This window comes from Hypomesus nipponensis, chromosome 19 (assembly GCF_054491055.1).
Source record: "Hypomesus nipponensis isolate SF chromosome 19, ASM5449105v1, whole genome shotgun sequence".
Lineage (NCBI taxonomy): Eukaryota > Metazoa > Chordata > Actinopteri > Osmeriformes > Osmeridae > Hypomesus > Hypomesus nipponensis.
Window position 1 is genome coordinate 20187501 of NC_140379.1, and position 15000 is coordinate 20202500.

At 46.7% G+C, this 15000-nt stretch overlaps 39 non-coding genes and 12 pseudogenes across 39 annotated transcripts; all 51 read right to left on the bottom strand.

Annotated features, from left to right (window-relative positions):
• Positions 1-156: 156 nt before the first annotated feature.
• LOC146249259 (5S ribosomal RNA) lies at positions 157-275 on the bottom strand. Its single transcript, XR_014732642.1, has one exon. It is a non-coding gene; the product is annotated as a 5S ribosomal RNA (ribosomal RNA).
• Positions 276-459: 184 nt separating this feature from the next.
• LOC146249260 (5S ribosomal RNA) lies at positions 460-578 on the bottom strand. The gene has a single exon (XR_014732643.1). It is a non-coding gene; the product is annotated as a 5S ribosomal RNA (ribosomal RNA).
• Positions 579-750: 172 nt separating this feature from the next.
• On the bottom strand, positions 751-869 carry LOC146249261 (5S ribosomal RNA). Its single transcript, XR_014732644.1, has one exon. It is a non-coding gene; the product is annotated as a 5S ribosomal RNA (ribosomal RNA).
• Positions 870-1041: 172 nt separating this feature from the next.
• On the bottom strand, positions 1042-1160 carry LOC146249262 (5S ribosomal RNA). The gene has a single exon (XR_014733544.1). It is a non-coding gene; the product is annotated as a 5S ribosomal RNA (ribosomal RNA).
• A 178-nt stretch (positions 1161-1338) lies between these two features.
• LOC146249263 (5S ribosomal RNA) lies at positions 1339-1457 on the bottom strand. The gene has a single exon (XR_014732645.1). It is a non-coding gene; the product is annotated as a 5S ribosomal RNA (ribosomal RNA).
• Positions 1458-1705: 248 nt separating this feature from the next.
• Positions 1706-1824, bottom strand: LOC146249264 (5S ribosomal RNA). The gene has a single exon (XR_014733171.1). It is a non-coding gene; the product is annotated as a 5S ribosomal RNA (ribosomal RNA).
• Positions 1825-1988: 164 nt separating this feature from the next.
• On the bottom strand, positions 1989-2107 carry LOC146249265 (5S ribosomal RNA; annotated as a pseudogene).
• A 180-nt stretch (positions 2108-2287) lies between these two features.
• LOC146249266 (5S ribosomal RNA) lies at positions 2288-2406 on the bottom strand (annotated as a pseudogene).
• A 170-nt stretch (positions 2407-2576) lies between these two features.
• On the bottom strand, positions 2577-2695 carry LOC146249267 (5S ribosomal RNA). Its single transcript, XR_014732848.1, has one exon. It is a non-coding gene; the product is annotated as a 5S ribosomal RNA (ribosomal RNA).
• A 170-nt stretch (positions 2696-2865) lies between these two features.
• On the bottom strand, positions 2866-2984 carry LOC146249268 (5S ribosomal RNA; annotated as a pseudogene).
• Positions 2985-3162: 178 nt separating this feature from the next.
• On the bottom strand, positions 3163-3281 carry LOC146249269 (5S ribosomal RNA). Its single transcript, XR_014732646.1, has one exon. It is a non-coding gene; the product is annotated as a 5S ribosomal RNA (ribosomal RNA).
• A 184-nt stretch (positions 3282-3465) lies between these two features.
• Positions 3466-3584, bottom strand: LOC146249270 (5S ribosomal RNA). Its single transcript, XR_014732647.1, has one exon. It is a non-coding gene; the product is annotated as a 5S ribosomal RNA (ribosomal RNA).
• Positions 3585-3756: 172 nt separating this feature from the next.
• LOC146249271 (5S ribosomal RNA) lies at positions 3757-3875 on the bottom strand. The gene has a single exon (XR_014732649.1). It is a non-coding gene; the product is annotated as a 5S ribosomal RNA (ribosomal RNA).
• Positions 3876-4051: 176 nt separating this feature from the next.
• On the bottom strand, positions 4052-4170 carry LOC146249272 (5S ribosomal RNA). Its single transcript, XR_014732650.1, has one exon. It is a non-coding gene; the product is annotated as a 5S ribosomal RNA (ribosomal RNA).
• A 182-nt stretch (positions 4171-4352) lies between these two features.
• Positions 4353-4471, bottom strand: LOC146249273 (5S ribosomal RNA). Its single transcript, XR_014732651.1, has one exon. It is a non-coding gene; the product is annotated as a 5S ribosomal RNA (ribosomal RNA).
• A 172-nt stretch (positions 4472-4643) lies between these two features.
• LOC146249274 (5S ribosomal RNA) lies at positions 4644-4762 on the bottom strand. The gene has a single exon (XR_014732652.1). It is a non-coding gene; the product is annotated as a 5S ribosomal RNA (ribosomal RNA).
• A 170-nt stretch (positions 4763-4932) lies between these two features.
• Positions 4933-5051, bottom strand: LOC146249275 (5S ribosomal RNA). The gene has a single exon (XR_014733172.1). It is a non-coding gene; the product is annotated as a 5S ribosomal RNA (ribosomal RNA).
• Positions 5052-5215: 164 nt separating this feature from the next.
• Positions 5216-5334, bottom strand: LOC146249276 (5S ribosomal RNA; annotated as a pseudogene).
• A 172-nt stretch (positions 5335-5506) lies between these two features.
• On the bottom strand, positions 5507-5625 carry LOC146249277 (5S ribosomal RNA; annotated as a pseudogene).
• Positions 5626-5795: 170 nt separating this feature from the next.
• LOC146249278 (5S ribosomal RNA) lies at positions 5796-5914 on the bottom strand. Its single transcript, XR_014732859.1, has one exon. It is a non-coding gene; the product is annotated as a 5S ribosomal RNA (ribosomal RNA).
• A 170-nt stretch (positions 5915-6084) lies between these two features.
• LOC146249279 (5S ribosomal RNA) lies at positions 6085-6203 on the bottom strand (annotated as a pseudogene).
• A 178-nt stretch (positions 6204-6381) lies between these two features.
• LOC146249280 (5S ribosomal RNA) lies at positions 6382-6500 on the bottom strand. The gene has a single exon (XR_014732653.1). It is a non-coding gene; the product is annotated as a 5S ribosomal RNA (ribosomal RNA).
• A 188-nt stretch (positions 6501-6688) lies between these two features.
• On the bottom strand, positions 6689-6807 carry LOC146249281 (5S ribosomal RNA). Its single transcript, XR_014732654.1, has one exon. It is a non-coding gene; the product is annotated as a 5S ribosomal RNA (ribosomal RNA).
• A 172-nt stretch (positions 6808-6979) lies between these two features.
• Positions 6980-7098, bottom strand: LOC146249282 (5S ribosomal RNA). The gene has a single exon (XR_014732655.1). It is a non-coding gene; the product is annotated as a 5S ribosomal RNA (ribosomal RNA).
• Positions 7099-7276: 178 nt separating this feature from the next.
• Positions 7277-7395, bottom strand: LOC146249283 (5S ribosomal RNA). The gene has a single exon (XR_014732656.1). It is a non-coding gene; the product is annotated as a 5S ribosomal RNA (ribosomal RNA).
• Positions 7396-7577: 182 nt separating this feature from the next.
• LOC146249284 (5S ribosomal RNA) lies at positions 7578-7696 on the bottom strand. The gene has a single exon (XR_014732657.1). It is a non-coding gene; the product is annotated as a 5S ribosomal RNA (ribosomal RNA).
• A 172-nt stretch (positions 7697-7868) lies between these two features.
• LOC146249285 (5S ribosomal RNA) lies at positions 7869-7987 on the bottom strand. The gene has a single exon (XR_014732658.1). It is a non-coding gene; the product is annotated as a 5S ribosomal RNA (ribosomal RNA).
• A 170-nt stretch (positions 7988-8157) lies between these two features.
• Positions 8158-8276, bottom strand: LOC146249286 (5S ribosomal RNA). The gene has a single exon (XR_014733173.1). It is a non-coding gene; the product is annotated as a 5S ribosomal RNA (ribosomal RNA).
• Positions 8277-8440: 164 nt separating this feature from the next.
• On the bottom strand, positions 8441-8559 carry LOC146249287 (5S ribosomal RNA). Its single transcript, XR_014732660.1, has one exon. It is a non-coding gene; the product is annotated as a 5S ribosomal RNA (ribosomal RNA).
• A 172-nt stretch (positions 8560-8731) lies between these two features.
• On the bottom strand, positions 8732-8850 carry LOC146249288 (5S ribosomal RNA). The gene has a single exon (XR_014732661.1). It is a non-coding gene; the product is annotated as a 5S ribosomal RNA (ribosomal RNA).
• A 170-nt stretch (positions 8851-9020) lies between these two features.
• Positions 9021-9139, bottom strand: LOC146249289 (5S ribosomal RNA). The gene has a single exon (XR_014733174.1). It is a non-coding gene; the product is annotated as a 5S ribosomal RNA (ribosomal RNA).
• Positions 9140-9303: 164 nt separating this feature from the next.
• Positions 9304-9422, bottom strand: LOC146249290 (5S ribosomal RNA; annotated as a pseudogene).
• Positions 9423-9594: 172 nt separating this feature from the next.
• On the bottom strand, positions 9595-9713 carry LOC146249291 (5S ribosomal RNA; annotated as a pseudogene).
• A 170-nt stretch (positions 9714-9883) lies between these two features.
• LOC146249292 (5S ribosomal RNA) lies at positions 9884-10002 on the bottom strand. The gene has a single exon (XR_014732870.1). It is a non-coding gene; the product is annotated as a 5S ribosomal RNA (ribosomal RNA).
• Positions 10003-10172: 170 nt separating this feature from the next.
• On the bottom strand, positions 10173-10291 carry LOC146249293 (5S ribosomal RNA; annotated as a pseudogene).
• Positions 10292-10469: 178 nt separating this feature from the next.
• Positions 10470-10588, bottom strand: LOC146249294 (5S ribosomal RNA). The gene has a single exon (XR_014732662.1). It is a non-coding gene; the product is annotated as a 5S ribosomal RNA (ribosomal RNA).
• A 182-nt stretch (positions 10589-10770) lies between these two features.
• On the bottom strand, positions 10771-10889 carry LOC146249295 (5S ribosomal RNA). Its single transcript, XR_014732663.1, has one exon. It is a non-coding gene; the product is annotated as a 5S ribosomal RNA (ribosomal RNA).
• A 166-nt stretch (positions 10890-11055) lies between these two features.
• LOC146249296 (5S ribosomal RNA) lies at positions 11056-11174 on the bottom strand. The gene has a single exon (XR_014732664.1). It is a non-coding gene; the product is annotated as a 5S ribosomal RNA (ribosomal RNA).
• Positions 11175-11346: 172 nt separating this feature from the next.
• LOC146249297 (5S ribosomal RNA) lies at positions 11347-11465 on the bottom strand. The gene has a single exon (XR_014733545.1). It is a non-coding gene; the product is annotated as a 5S ribosomal RNA (ribosomal RNA).
• Positions 11466-11639: 174 nt separating this feature from the next.
• On the bottom strand, positions 11640-11758 carry LOC146249298 (5S ribosomal RNA). The gene has a single exon (XR_014732665.1). It is a non-coding gene; the product is annotated as a 5S ribosomal RNA (ribosomal RNA).
• A 182-nt stretch (positions 11759-11940) lies between these two features.
• On the bottom strand, positions 11941-12059 carry LOC146249299 (5S ribosomal RNA). Its single transcript, XR_014732666.1, has one exon. It is a non-coding gene; the product is annotated as a 5S ribosomal RNA (ribosomal RNA).
• Positions 12060-12241: 182 nt separating this feature from the next.
• On the bottom strand, positions 12242-12360 carry LOC146249300 (5S ribosomal RNA). The gene has a single exon (XR_014732667.1). It is a non-coding gene; the product is annotated as a 5S ribosomal RNA (ribosomal RNA).
• A 170-nt stretch (positions 12361-12530) lies between these two features.
• Positions 12531-12649, bottom strand: LOC146249301 (5S ribosomal RNA; annotated as a pseudogene).
• Positions 12650-12827: 178 nt separating this feature from the next.
• On the bottom strand, positions 12828-12946 carry LOC146249302 (5S ribosomal RNA). Its single transcript, XR_014732668.1, has one exon. It is a non-coding gene; the product is annotated as a 5S ribosomal RNA (ribosomal RNA).
• Positions 12947-13130: 184 nt separating this feature from the next.
• Positions 13131-13249, bottom strand: LOC146249303 (5S ribosomal RNA). The gene has a single exon (XR_014733807.1). It is a non-coding gene; the product is annotated as a 5S ribosomal RNA (ribosomal RNA).
• A 176-nt stretch (positions 13250-13425) lies between these two features.
• Positions 13426-13544, bottom strand: LOC146249304 (5S ribosomal RNA). The gene has a single exon (XR_014732669.1). It is a non-coding gene; the product is annotated as a 5S ribosomal RNA (ribosomal RNA).
• Positions 13545-13714: 170 nt separating this feature from the next.
• Positions 13715-13833, bottom strand: LOC146249305 (5S ribosomal RNA). The gene has a single exon (XR_014733384.1). It is a non-coding gene; the product is annotated as a 5S ribosomal RNA (ribosomal RNA).
• A 172-nt stretch (positions 13834-14005) lies between these two features.
• Positions 14006-14124, bottom strand: LOC146249306 (5S ribosomal RNA). The gene has a single exon (XR_014733808.1). It is a non-coding gene; the product is annotated as a 5S ribosomal RNA (ribosomal RNA).
• A 180-nt stretch (positions 14125-14304) lies between these two features.
• Positions 14305-14423, bottom strand: LOC146249307 (5S ribosomal RNA). Its single transcript, XR_014732671.1, has one exon. It is a non-coding gene; the product is annotated as a 5S ribosomal RNA (ribosomal RNA).
• Positions 14424-14595: 172 nt separating this feature from the next.
• Positions 14596-14714, bottom strand: LOC146249308 (5S ribosomal RNA; annotated as a pseudogene).
• A 174-nt stretch (positions 14715-14888) lies between these two features.
• The window catches only part of LOC146249309 (5S ribosomal RNA), a 120-nt pseudogene continuing 8 nt past the window's right edge, over positions 14889-15000 (bottom strand).

Here is a 15000-nt window from a genome sequence, read left to right on the forward strand (position 1 = left end):
CATAGGCTACTTATCCATATACAGATTTAGCAATTGACAATGCAAGGTGGTCTCTCTCTCTCTCTCGTGTCAAAATGAAAACAGCTTCCAGCCCCTTTCATGAAGGATTACTTGTGCATATTGCAAGATTTCAGTTTCTAAGTGAATGAGCAAAAGAGCATACAGCACCTGGTATTCCCAGGCGGTCTCCCATCCAAGTACTAACCAGGCCCGACCCTGCTTAGCTTCCGAGATCAGACGAGATCGGGCGTTGCCAGGCTGGTATGGCCGTACGAAATAAGTTGACAACCATAGGCTACTTATCCATATACAGATTTAGCAATTGACAATGCAAGGTGGTCTCTCTCTCTCTCTCTCTCTCTCTCTCTCGTGTCAAAATGAAAACAGCTTCCAGCCCCTTTCATGAAGGACTACTTGTGCATATTGCAAGATTTCAGTTTCTAAGTGAATGAGCAAAAGAGCATACAGCACCTGGTATTCCCAGGCGGTCTCCCATCCAAGTACTAACCAGGCCCGACCCTGCTTAGCTTCCGAGATCAGACGAGATCGGGCGTTGCCAGGCTGGTATGGCCGTACGAAATAAGTTGACAACCATAGGCTACTTATCCATATACAGATTTAGCAATTGACAATGCAAGGTGGTCTCTCTCTCTCTCTCTCGTGTCAAAATGAAAACAGCTTCCAGCCCCTTTCATGAAGGACTACTTGTGCATATTGCAAGATTTCAGTTTCTAAGTGAATGAGCAAAAGAGCATACAGCACCTGGTATTCCCAGGCGGTCTCCCATCCAAGTACTAACCAGGCCCGACCCTGCTTAGCTTCCGAGATCAGACGAGATCGGGCGTTGCCAGGCTGGTATGGCCGTACGAAATAAGTTGACAACCATAGGCTACTTATCCATATACAGATTTAGCAATTGACAATGCAAGGTGGTCTCTCTCTCTCTCTCTCGTGTCAAAATGAAAACAGCTTCCAGCCCCTTTCATGAAGGACTACTTGTGCATATTGCAAGATTTCAGTTTCTAAGTGAATGAGCAAAAGAGCATACAGCACCTGGTATTCCCAAGCGGTCTCCCATCCAAGTACTAACCAGGCCCGACCCTGCTTAGCTTCCAAGATCAGACGAGATTGGGCGTTGCCAGGCTGGTATGGCCGTACGAAATAAGTTGACAACCATAGGCTACTTATCCATATACAGATTTAGCAATTGACAATGCAAGGTGGTCTCTCTCTCTCTCTCTCTCTCTCGTGTCAAAATGAAAACAGCTTCCAGCCCCTTTCATGAAGGACTACTTGTGCATATTGCAAGATTTCAGTTTCTAAGTGAATGAGCAAAAGAGCATACAGCACCTGGTATTCCCAGGCGGTCTCCCATCCAAGTACTAACCAGGCCCGACCCTGCTTAGCTTCCGAGATCAGACGAGATCGGGCGTTGCCAGGCTGGTATGGCCGTACGAAATAAGTTGACAACCATAGGCTACTTATCCATATACAGATTTAGCAATTGACAATGCAAGGTAGTCTCTCTCTCTCTCTCTCTCTCTCTCTCTCTCTCTCTCTCTCTCTCTCTCTCTCTCTCTCTCTCTCTCTCTCTCTCTCTCTCTCTCTCTCTCTCGTGTCAAAATGAAAACAGCTTCCAGCCCCTTTCATGAAGGACTACTTGTGCATATTGCAAGATTTCAGTTTCTAAGTGAATGAGCAAAAGAGCATACAGCACCTGGTATTCCCAGGCGGTCTCCCATCCAAGTACTAACCAGGCCCGACCCTGCTTAGCTTCCGAGATCAGACGAGATCGGGCGTTGCCAGGCTGGTATGGCCATACGAAATAAGTTGACAACCATAGGCTACTTATCCATATACAGATTTAGCAATTGACAATGCAAGGTGGTCTCTCTCTCAAGTCAAAATGAAAACAGCTTCCAGCCCCTTTCATGAAGGACTACTTGTGCATATTGCAAGATTTCAGTTTCTAAGTGAATGAGCAAAAGAGCATACAGCACCTGGTATTCCCAGGCGGTCTCCCATCCAAGTACTAACCAGGCCCGACCCTGCTTAGCTTCCTAGATCAGACGAGATCGGGCATTGCCAGGCTGGTATGGCCGTACGAAATAAGTTGACAACCATAGGCTACTTATCCATATACAGATTTGGCAATTGACAATGCAAGGTGGTCTCTCTCTCTCTCTCTCTCTCTCTCGTGTCAAAATGAAAACAGCTTCCAGCCCCTTTCATGAAGGACTACTTGTGCATATTGCAAGATTTCAGTTTCTAAGTGAATGAGCAAATTAGCATACAGCACCTGGTATACCCAGGCGGTCTCCCATACAAGTACTAACCAGACCCGACCCTGCTTAGCTTTCGAGATCAGACGAGATTGGGCGTTGCCAGGCTGGTATGGCCGTACGAAATAAGTTGACAACCATAGGCTACTTATCCATATACAGATTTAGCAATTGACAATGCAAGGTAGTCTCTCTCTCTCTCTCGTGTCAAAATGAAAACAGCTTCCAGCCCCTTTCATGAAGGACTACTTGTGCATATTGCAAGATTTCAGTTTCTAAGTGAATGAGCAAAAGAGCATACAGCACCTGGTATTCCCAGGCGGTCTCCCATCCAAGTACTAACCAGGCCCGACCCTGCTTAGCTTCCGAGATCAGATGAGATCGGGCGTTGCCAGGCTGGTATGGCCGTACGAAATAAGTTGACAACCATAGGCTACTTATCCATATACAGATTTAGCAATTGACAATGCAAGGTGGTCTCTCTCTCTCTCTCGTGTCAAAATGAAAACAGCTTCCAGCCCCTTTCATGAAGGACTACTTGTGCATATTGCAAGATGTCAGTTTCTAAGTGAATGAGCAAAAGAGCATACAGCACCTGGTATACCCAGGCGGTCTCCAATCCAAGTACTAACCAGGCCCGACCCTGCTTAGCTTCCGAGATCAGACGAGATCGGGCGTTGCCAGGCTGGTATGGCCGTACAAAATAAGTTGACAACCATAGGCTACTTATCCATATACAGATTTAGCAATTGACAATGCAAGGTAGTCTCTCTCTCTCTCTCTCTCTCTCGTGTCAAAATGAAAACAGCTTCCAGCCCCTTTCATGAAGGATTACTTGTGCATATTGCAAGATTTCAGTTTCTAAGTGAATGAGCAAAAGAGCATACAGCACCTGGTATTCCCAGGCGGTCTCCCATCCAAGTACTAACCAGGCCCGACCCTGCTTAGCTTCCGAGATCAGACGAGATCGGGCGTTGCCAGGCTGGTATGGCCGTACGAAATAAGTTGACAACCATAGGCTACTTATCCATATACAGATTTAGCAATTGACAATGCAAGGTGGTCTCTCTCTCTCTCTCTCTCTCTCTCTCTCGTGTCAAAATGAAAACAGCTTCCAGCCCCTTTCATGAAGGACTACTTGTGCATATTGCAAGATTTCAGTTTCTAAGTGAATGAGCAAAAGAGCATACAGCACCTGGTATTCCCAGGCGGTCTCCCATCCAAGTACTAACCAGGCCCGACCCTGCTTAGCTTCCGAGATCAGACGAGATCGGGCGTTGCCAGGCTGGTATGGCCGTACGAAATAAGTTGACAACCATAGGCTACTTATCCATATACAGATTTAGCAATTGACAATGCAAGGTGGTCTCTCTCTCTCTCTCTCGTGTCAAAATGAAAACAGCTTCCAGCCCCTTTCATGAAGGACTACTTGTGCATATTGCAAGATTTCAGTTTCTAAGTGAATGAGCAAAAGAGCATACAGCACCTGGTATTCCCAGGCGGTCTCCCATCCAAGTACTAACCAGGCCCGACCCTGCTTAGCTTCCGAGATCAGACGAGATCGGGCGTTGCCAGGCTGGTATGGCCGTACGAAATAAGTTGACAACCATAGGCTACTTATCCATATACAGATTTAGCAATTGACAATGCAAGGTGGTCTCTCTCTCTCTCTCTCTCTCGTGTCAAAATGAAAACAGCTTCCAGCCCCTTTCATGAAGGACTACTTGTGCATATTGCAAGATTTCAGTTTCTAAGTGAATGAGCAAAAGAGCATACAGCACCTGGTATTCCCAGGCGGTCTCCCATCCAAGTACTAACCAGGCCCGACCCTGCTTAGCTTCCGAGATCAGACGAGATCGGGCGTTGCCAGGCTGGTATGGCCGTACGAAATAAGTTGACAACCATAGGCTACTTATCCATATACAGATTTAGCAATTGACAATGCAAGGTAGTCTCTCTCTCTCTCTCTCTCTCTCTCTCGTGTCAAAATGAAAACAGCTTCCAGCCCCTTTCATGAAGGACTACTTGTGCATATTGCAAGATTTCAGTTTCTAAGTGAATGAGCAAAAGAGCATACAGCACCTGGTATTCCCAGGCGGTCTCCCATCCAAGTACTAACCAGGCCCGACCCTGCTTAGCTTCCGAGATCAGACGAGATCGGGCGTTGCCAGGCTGGTATGGCCGTACGAAATAAGTTGACAACCATAGGCTACTTATCCATATACAGATTTAGCAATTGACAATGCAAGGTGGTCTCTCTCTCTCTCTCTCGTGTCAAAATGAAAACAGCTTCCAGCCCCTTTCATGAAGGACTACTTGTGCATATTGCAAGATTTCAGTTTCTAAGTGAATGAGCAAAAGAGCATACAGCACCTGGTATTCCCAGGCGGTCTCCCATCCAAGTACTAACCAGGCCCGACCCTGCTTAGCTTCCGAGATCAGACGAGATCGGGCGTTGCCAGGCTGGTATGGCCGTACGAAATAAGTTGACAACCATAGGCTACTTATCCATATACAGATTTAGCAATTGACAATGCAAGGTGGTCTCTCTCTCTCTCTCGTGTCAAAATGAAAACAGCTTCCAGCCCCTTTCATGAAGGACTACTTGTGCATATTGCAAGATTTCAGTTTCTAAGTGAATGAGCAAAAGAGCATACAGCACCTGGTATTCCCAGGCGGTCTCCCATCCAAGTACTAACCAGGCCCGACCCTGCTTAGCTTCCGAGATCAGACGAGATCGGGCGTTGCCAGGCTGGTATGGCCATACGAAATAAGTTGACAACCATAGGCTACTTATCCATATACAGATTTAGCAATTGACAATGCAAGGTGGTCTCTCTCTCAAGTCAAAATGAAAACAGCTTCCAGCCCCTTTCATGAAGGACTACTTGTGCATATTGCAAGATTTCAGTTTCTAAGTGAATGAGCAAAAGAGCATACAGCACCTGGTATTCCCAGGCGGTCTCCCATCCAAGTACTAACCAGGCCCGACCCTGCTTAGCTTCCTAGATCAGACGAGATCGGGCATTGCCAGGCTGGTATGGCCGTACGAAATAAGTTGACAACCATAGGCTACTTATCCATATACAGATTTGGCAATTGACAATGCAAGGTGGTCTCTCTCTCTCTCTCTCGTGTCAAAATGAAAACAGCTTCCAGCCCCTTTCATGAAGGACTACTTGTGCATATTGCAAGATTTCAGTTTCTAAGTGAATGAGCAAATTAGCATACAGCACCTGGTATACCCAGGCGGTCTCCCATACAAGTACTAACCAGACCCGACCCTGCTTAGCTTTCGAGATCAGACGAGATTGGGCGTTGCCAGGCTGGTATGGCCGTACGAAATAAGTTGACAACCATAGGCTACTTATCCATATACAGATTTAGCAATTGACAATGCAAGGTAGTCTCTCTCTCTCTCTCGTGTCAAAATGAAAACAGCTTCCAGCCCCTTTCATGAAGGACTACTTGTGCATATTGCAAGATTTCAGTTTCTAAGTGAATGAGCAAAAGAGCATACAGCACCTGGTATTCCCAGGCGGTCTCCCATCCAAGTACTAACCAGGCCCGACCCTGCTTAGCTTCCGAGATCAGATGAGATCGGGCGTTGCCAGGCTGGTATGGCCGTACGAAATAAGTTGACAACCATAGGCTACTTATCCATATACAGATTTAGCAATTGACAATGCAAGGTGGTCTCTCTCTCTCTCTCGTGTCAAAATGAAAACAGCTTCCAGCCCCTTTCATGAAGGACTACTTGTGCATATTGCAAGATGTCAGTTTCTAAGTGAATGAGCAAAAGAGCATACAGCACCTGGTATACCCAGGCGGTCTCCAATCCAAGTACTAACCAGGCCCGACCCTGCTTAGCTTCCGAGATCAGACGAGATCGGGCGTTGCCAGGCTGGTATGGCCGTACAAAATAAGTTGACAACCATAGGCTACTTATCCATATACAGATTTAGCAATTGACAATGCAAGGTAGTCTCTCTCTCTCTCTCTCTCTCTCGTGTCAAAATGAAAACAGCTTCCAGCCCCTTTCATGAAGGATTACTTGTGCATATTGCAAGATTTCAGTTTCTAAGTGAATGAGCAAAAGAGCATACAGCACCTGGTATTCCCAGGCGGTCTCCCATCCAAGTACTAACCAGGCCCGACCCTGCTTAGCTTCCGAGATCAGACGAGATCGGGCGTTGCCAGGCTGGTATGGCCGTACGAAATAAGTTGACAACCATAGGCTACTTATCCATATACAGATTTAGCAATTGACAATGCAAGGTGGTCTCTCTCTCTCTCTCTCTCTCTCTCTCTCTCTCGTGTCAAAATGAAAACAGCTTCCAGCCCCTTTCATGAAGGACTACTTGTGCATATTGCAAGATTTCAGTTTCTAAGTGAATGAGCAAAAGAGCATACAGCACCTGGTATTCCCAGGCGGTCTCCCATCCAAGTACTAACCAGGCCCGACCCTGCTTAGCTTCCGAGATCAGACGAGATCGGGCGTTGCCAGGCTGGTATGGCCGTACGAAATAAGTTGACAACCATAGGCTACTTATCCATATACAGATTTAGCAATTGACAATGCAAGGTGGTCTCTCTCTCTCTCTCTCGTGTCAAAATGAAAACAGCTTCCAGCCCCTTTCATGAAGGACTACTTGTGCATATTGCAAGATTTCAGTTTCTAAGTGAATGAGCAAAAGAGCATACAGCACCTGGTATTCCCAGGCGGTCTCCCATCCAAGTACTAACCAGGCCCGACCCTGCTTAGCTTCCGAGATCAGACGAGATCGGGCGTTGCCAGGCTGGTATGGCCGTACGAAATAAGTTGACAACCATAGGCTACTTATCCATATACAGATTTAGCAATTGACAATGCAAGGTGGTCTCTCTCTCTCTCTCTCTCTCTCGTGTCAAAATGAAAACAGCTTCCAGCCCCTTTCATGAAGGACTACTTGTGCATATTGCAAGATTTCAGTTTCTAAGTGAATGAGCAAAAGAGCATACAGCACCTGGTATTCCCAGGCGGTCTCCCATCCAAGTACTAACCAGGCCCGACCCTGCTTAGCTTCCGAGATCAGACGAGATCGGGCGTTGCCAGGCTGGTATGGCCGTACGAAATAAGTTGACAACCATAGGCTACTTATCCATATACAGATTTAGCAATTGACAATGCAAGGTAGTCTCTCTCTCTCTCTCTCTCTCTCTCTCGTGTCAAAATGAAAACAGCTTCCAGCCCCTTTCATGAAGGACTACTTGTGCATATTGCAAGATTTCAGTTTCTAAGTGAATGAGCAAAAGAGCATACAGCACCTGGTATTCCCAGGCGGTCTCCCATCCAAGTACTAACCAGGCCCGACCCTGCTTAGCTTCCGAGATCAGACGAGATCGGGCGTTGCCAGGCTGGTATGGCCGTACGAAATAAGTTGACAACCATAGGCTACTTATCCATATACAGATTTAGCAATTGACAATGCAAGGTGGTCTCTCTCTCTCTCTCTCGTGTCAAAATGAAAACAGCTTCCAGCCCCTTTCATGAAGGACTACTTGTGCATATTGCAAGATTTCAGTTTCTAAGTGAATGAGCAAAAGAGCATACAGCACCTGGTATTCCCAGGCGGTCTCCCATCCAAGTACTAACCAGGCCCGACCCTGCTTAGCTTCCGAGATCAGACGAGATCGGGCGTTGCCAGGCTGGTATGGCCGTACGAAATAAGTTGACAACCATAGGCTACTTATCCATATACAGATTTAGCAATTGACAATGCAAGGTGGTCTCTCTCTCTCTCTCGTGTCAAAATGAAAACAGCTTCCAGCCCCTTTCATGAAGGACTACTTGTGCATATTGCAAGATTTCAGTTTCTAAGTGAATGAGCAAAAGAGCATACAGCACCTGGTATTCCCAGGCGGTCTCCCATCCAAGTACTAACCAGGCCCGACCCTGCTTAGCTTCCGAGATCAGACGAGATCGGGCGTTGCCAGGCTGGTATGGCCATACGAAATAAGTTGACAACCATAGGCTACTTATCCATATACAGATTTAGCAATTGACAATGCAAGGTGGTCTCTCTCTCAAGTCAAAATGAAAACAGCTTCCAGCCCCTTTCATGAAGGACTACTTGTGCATATTGCAAGATTTCAGTTTCTAAGTGAATGAGCAAAAGAGCATACAGCACCTGGTATTCCCAGGCGGTCTCCCATCCAAGTACTAACCAGGCCCGACCCTGCTTAGCTTCCGAGATCAGACGAGATCGGGCGTTGCCAGGCTGGTATGGCCGTACGAAATAAGTTGACAACCATAGGCTACTTATCCATATACAGATTTAGCAATTGACAATGCAAGGTGGTCTCTCTCTCTCTCTCTCGTGTCAAAATGAAAACAGCTTCCAGCCCCTTTCATGAAGGACTACTTGTGCATATTGCAAGATTTCAGTTTCTAAGTGAATGAGCAAAAGAGCATACAGCACCTGGTATTCCCAGGCGGTCTCCCATCCAAGTACTAACCAGGCCCGACCCTGCTTAGCTTCCGAGATCAGACGAGATCGGGCGTTGCCAGGCTGGTATGGCCGTACGAAATAAGTTGACAACCATAGGCTACTTATCCATATACAGATTTAGCAATTGACAATGCAAGGTGGTCTCTCTCTCTCTCTCGTGTCAAAATGAAAACAGCTTCCAGCCCCTTTCATGAAGGACTACTTGTGCATATTGCAAGATTTCAGTTTCTAAGTGAATGAGCAAAAGAGCATACAGCACCTGGTATTCCCAGGCGGTCTCCCATCCAAGTACTAACCAGGCCCGACCCTGCTTAGCTTCCGAGATCAGACGAGATCGGGCGTTGCCAGGCTGGTATGGCCATACGAAATAAGTTGACAACCATAGGCTACTTATCCATATACAGATTTAGCAATTGACAATGCAAGGTGGTCTCTCTCTCAAGTCAAAATGAAAACAGCTTCCAGCCCCTTTCATGAAGGACTACTTGTGCATATTGCAAGATTTCAGTTTCTAAGTGAATGAGCAAAAGAGCATACAGCACCTGGTATTCCCAGGCGGTCTCCCATCCAAGTACTAACCAGGCCCGACCCTGCTTAGCTTCCTAGATCAGACGAGATCGGGCATTGCCAGGCTGGTATGGCCGTACGAAATAAGTTGACAACCATAGGCTACTTATCCATATACAGATTTGGCAATTGACAATGCAAGGTGGTCTCTCTCTCTCTCTCTCGTGTCAAAATGAAAACAGCTTCCAGCCCCTTTCATGAAGGACTACTTGTGCATATTGCAAGATTTCAGTTTCTAAGTGAATGAGCAAATTAGCATACAGCACCTGGTATACCCAGGCGGTCTCCCATACAAGTACTAACCAGACCCGACCCTGCTTAGCTTTCGAGATCAGACGAGATTGGGCGTTGCCAGGCTGGTATGGCCGTACGAAATAAGTTGACAACCATAGGCTACTTATCCATATACAGATTTAGCAATTGACAATGCAAGGTAGTCTCTCTCTCTCTCTCGTGTCAAAATGAAAACAGCTTCCAGCCCCTTTCATGAAGGACTACTTGTGCATATTGCAAGATTTCAGTTTCTAAGTGAATGAGCAAAAGAGCATACAGCACCTGGTATTCCCAGGCGGTCTCCCATCCAAGTACTAACCAGGCCCGACCCTGCTTAGCTTCCGAGATCAGATGAGATCGGGCGTTGCCAGGCTGGTATGGCCGTACGAAATAAGTTGACAACCATAGGCTACTTATCCATATACAGATTTAGCAATTGACAATGCAAGGTGGTCTCTCTCTCTCTCTCGTGTCAAAATGAAAACAGCTTCCAGCCCCTTTCATGAAGGACTACTTGTGCATATTGCAAGATGTCAGTTTCTAAGTGAATGAGCAAAAGAGCATACAGCACCTGGTATACCCAGGCGGTCTCCAATCCAAGTACTAACCAGGCCCGACCCTGCTTAGCTTCCGAGATCAGACGAGATCGGGCGTTGCCAGGCTGGTATGGCCGTACAAAATAAGTTGACAACCATAGGCTACTTATCCATATACAGATTTAGCAATTGACAATGCAAGGTAGTCTCTCTCTCTCTCTCTCTCTCTCGTGTCAAAATGAAAACAGCTTCCAGCCCCTTTCATGAAGGATTACTTGTGCATATTGCAAGATTTCAGTTTCTAAGTGAATGAGCAAAAGAGCATACAGCACCTGGTATTCCCAGGCGGTCTCCCATCCAAGTACTAACCAGGCCCGACCCTGCTTAGCTTCCGAGATCAGACGAGATCGGGCGTTGCCAGGCTGGTATGGCCGTACGAAATAAGTTGACAACCATAGGCTACTTATCCATATACAGATTTAGCAATTGACAATGCAAGGTGGTCTCTCTCTCTCTCTCTCTCTCTCTCTCGTGTCAAAATGAAAACAGCTTCCAGCCCCTTTCATGAAGGACTACTTGTGCATATTGCAAGATTTCAGTTTCTAAGTGAATGAGCAAAAGAGCATACAGCACCTGGTATTCCCAGGCGGTCTCCCATCCAAGTACTAACCAGGCCCGACCCTGCTTAGCTTCCGAGATCAGACGAGATCGGGCGTTGCCAGGCTGGTATGGCCGTACGAAATAAGTTGACAACCATAGGCTACTTATCCATATACAGATTTAGCAATTGACAATGCAAGGTGGTCTCTCTCTCTCGTGTCAAAATGAAAACAGCTTCCAGCCCCTTTCATGAACGACTACTTGTGCATATTGCAAGATTTCAGTTTCTAAGTGAATGAGCAAAAGAGCATACAGCACCTGGTATTCCCAGGCGGTCTCCCATCCAAGTACTAACCAGGCCCGACCCTGCTTAGCTTCCGAGATCAGACGAGATCGGGCGTTGCCAGGCTGGTATGGCCGTACGAAATAAGTTGACAACCATAGGCTACTTATCCATATACAGATTTAGCAATTGACAATGCAAGGTGGTCTCTCTCTCTCTCTCTCGTGTCAAAATGAAAACAGCTTCCAGCCCCTTTCATGAAGGACTACTTGTGCATATTGCAAGATTTCAGTTTCTAAGTGAATGAGCAAAAGAGCATACAGCACCTGGTATTCCCAAGCGGTCTCCCATCCAAGTACTAACCAGGCCCGACCCTGCTTAGCTTCCAAGATCAGACGAGATTGGGCGTTGCCAGGCTGGTATGGCCGTACGAAATAAGTTGACAACCATAGGCTACTTATCCATATACAGATTTAGCAATTGACAATGCAAGGTGGTCTCTCTCTCTCTCTCTCTCGTGTCAAAATGAAAAAAGCTTCCAGCCCCTTTCATGAAGGACTACTTGTGCATATTGCAAGATTTCAGTTTCTAAGTGAATGAGCAAAAGAGCATACAGCACCTGGTATTCCCAGGCGGTCTCCCATCCAAGTACTAACCAGGCCCGACCCTGCTTAGCTTCCGAGATCAGACGAGATCGGGCGTTGCCAGGCTGGTATGGCCGTACGAAATAAGTTGACAACCATAGGCTACTTATCCATATACAGATTTAGCAATTGACAATGCAAGGTAGTCTCTCTCTCTCTCTCTCTCTCTCTCTCGTGTCAAAATGAAAACAGCTTCCAGCCCCTTTCATGAAGGACTACTTGTGCATATTGCAAGATTTCAGTTTCTAAGTGAATGAGCAAAAGAGCATACAGCACCTGGTATTCCCAGGCGGTCTCCCATCCAAGTACTAACCAGGCCCGACCCTGCTTAGCTTCCGAGATCAGACGAGATCGGGCGTTGCCAGGCTGGTATGGCCGTACGAAATAAGTTGACAACCATAGGCTACTTATCCATATACAGATTTAGCAATTGACAATGCAAGGTGGTCTCTCTCTCTCTCTCTCTCTCTCTCTCGTGTCAAAATTAAAACAGCTTCCAGCCCCTTTCATGAAGGACTACTTGTGCATATTGCAAGATTTCAGTTTCAAAGTGAATGAGCAAAAGAGCATACAGCACCTGGTATTCCCAGGCGGTCTCCCATCCAAGTACTAACCAGGCCCGACCCTGCTTAGCTTCCGAGATCAGACGAGATCGGGCGTTGCCAGGCTGGTATGGCCGTACGAAATAAGTTGACAACCATAGGCTACTTATCCATATACAGATTTAGCAATTGACAATGCAAGGTGGTCTCTCTCTCTCTCTCGTGTCAAAATGAAAACAGCTTCCAGCCCCTTTCATGAAGGACTACTTGTGCATATTGCAAGATTTCAGTTTCTAAGTGAATGAGCAAAAGAGCATACAGCACCTGGTATTCCCAGGCGGTCTCCCATCCAAGTACTAAGCAGCCCCGACCCTGCTTAGCTTCCGAGATCAGACGAGATCGGGCGTTGCCAGGCTGGTATGGCCGTACGAAATAAGTTGACAACCATAGGCTACTTATCCATATACAGATTTAGCAATTGACAATGCAAGGTGGTCTCTCTCTCTCTCTCTCTCTCTCGTGTCAAAATGAAAACAGCTTCCAGCCCCTTTCATGAAGGACTACTTGTGCATATTGCAAGATTTCAGTTTCTAAGTGAATGAGCAAAAGAGCATACAGCACCTGGTATTCCCAGGCGGTCTCCCATCCAAGTACTAACCAGGCCCGACCCTGCTTAGCTTCCGAGATCAGACGAGATCGGGCGTTGCCAGGCTGGTATGGCCGTACGAAATAAGTTGACAACCATAGGCTACTTATCCATATACAGATTTAGCAATTGACAATGCAAGGTGGTCTCTCTCTCTCTCTCTCTCTCTCTCTCTCGTGTCAAAATGAAAACAGCTTCCAGCCCCTTTCATGAAGGACTACTTGTGCATATTGCAAGATTTCAGTTTCTAAGTGAATGAGCAAAAGAGCATACAGCACCTGGTATTCCCAGGCGGTCTCCCATCCAAGTACTAACCAGACCCGACCCTGCTTAGCTTCCGAGATCAGACGAGATCGGGCGTTGCCAGGCTGGTATGGCCGTACGAAATAAGTTGACAACCATAGGCTACTTATCCATATACAGATTTAGCAATTGACAATGCAAGGTGGTCTCTCTCTCTCTCTCTCTCTCGTGTCAAAATGAAAACAGCTTCCAGCCCCTTTCATGAAGGACTACTTGTGCATATTGCAAGATTTCAGTTTCTAAGTGAATGAGCAAAAGAGCATACAGCACCTGGTATTCCCAGGCGGTCTCCCATCCAAGTACTAACCAGGCCCGACCCTGCTTAGCTTCCGAGATCAGACGAGATCGGGCGTTGCCAGGCTGGTATGGCCGTACGAAATAAGTTGACAACCATAGGCTACTTATCCATATACAGATTTAGCAATTGACAATGCAAGGTGGTCTCTCTCTCTCTCTCGTGTCAAAATGAAAACAGCTTCCAGCCCCTTTCATGAAGGACTACTTGTGCATATTGCAAGATTTCAGTTTCTAAGTGAATGAGCAAAAGAGCATACAGCACCTGGTATTCCCAGGCGGTCTCCCATCCAAGTACTAACCAGGCCCGACCCTGCTTAGCTTCCGAGATCAGACGAGATCGGGCGTTGCCAGGCTGGTATGGCCGTACAAAATAAGTTGACAACCATAGGCTACTTATCCATATACAGATTTAGCAATTGACAATGCAAGGTGGTCTCTCTCTCTCTCTCTCGTGTCAAAATGAAAACAGCTTCCAGCCCCTTTCATGAAGGACTACTTGTGCATATTGCAAGATTTCAGTTTCTAAGTGAATGAGCAAAAGAGCATACAGCACCTGGTATTCCCAGGCGGTCTCCCATCCAAGTACTAACCAGACCCGACCCTGCTTAGCTTCCGAGATCAGACGAGATCGGGCGTTGCCAGGCTGGTATGGCCGTACGAAATAAGTTGACAACCATAGGCTACTTATCCATATACAGATTTAGCAATTGACAATGCAAGGTAGTGTCTCTCTCTCTCTCTCTCTCTCTCGTGTCAAAATGAAAACAGCTTCCAGCCCCTTTCATGAAGGACTACTTGTGCATATTGCAAGATGTCAGTTTCTAAGTGAATGAGCAAAAGAGCATACAGCACCTGGTATTCCCAGGCGGTCTCCCATCCAAGTACTAACCAGGCCCGACCCTGCTTAGCTTCCGAGATCAGACGAGATCGGGCGTTGCCAGGCTGGTATGGCCGTACGAAATAAGTTGACAACCATAGGCTACTTATCCATATACAGATTTAGCAATTGACAATGCAAGGTGGTCTCTCTCTCTCTCTCTCGTGTCAAAATGAAAACAGCTTCCAGCCCCTTTCATGAAGGACTACTTGTGCATATTGCAAGATTTCAGTTTCTAAGTGAATGAGCAAAAGAGCATACAGCACCTGGTATTCCCAAGCGGTCTCCCATCCAAGTACTAAGCAGCCCCGACCCTGCTTAGCTTCCGAGATCAGACGAGATCAGGCGTTGCCAGGCTGGTATGGCCGTACGAAATAAGTTGACAACCATAGGCTACTTATCCATATACAGATTTAGCAATTGACAATGCAAGGTGGTCTCTCTCTCTCTCTCTCTCGTGTCAAAATGAAAACAGCTTCCAGCCCCTTTCATGAAGGACTACTTGTGCATATTGCAAGATTTCAGTTTCTAAGTGAATGAGCAAAAGAGCATACAGCACCTGGTATTCCCAGGCGGTCTCCCATCCAAGTACTAACCAGGCCCAAACCCTGCTTAGCTTCCGAGATCAGACAAGATCGGGCGTTGCCAGGCTGGTATGG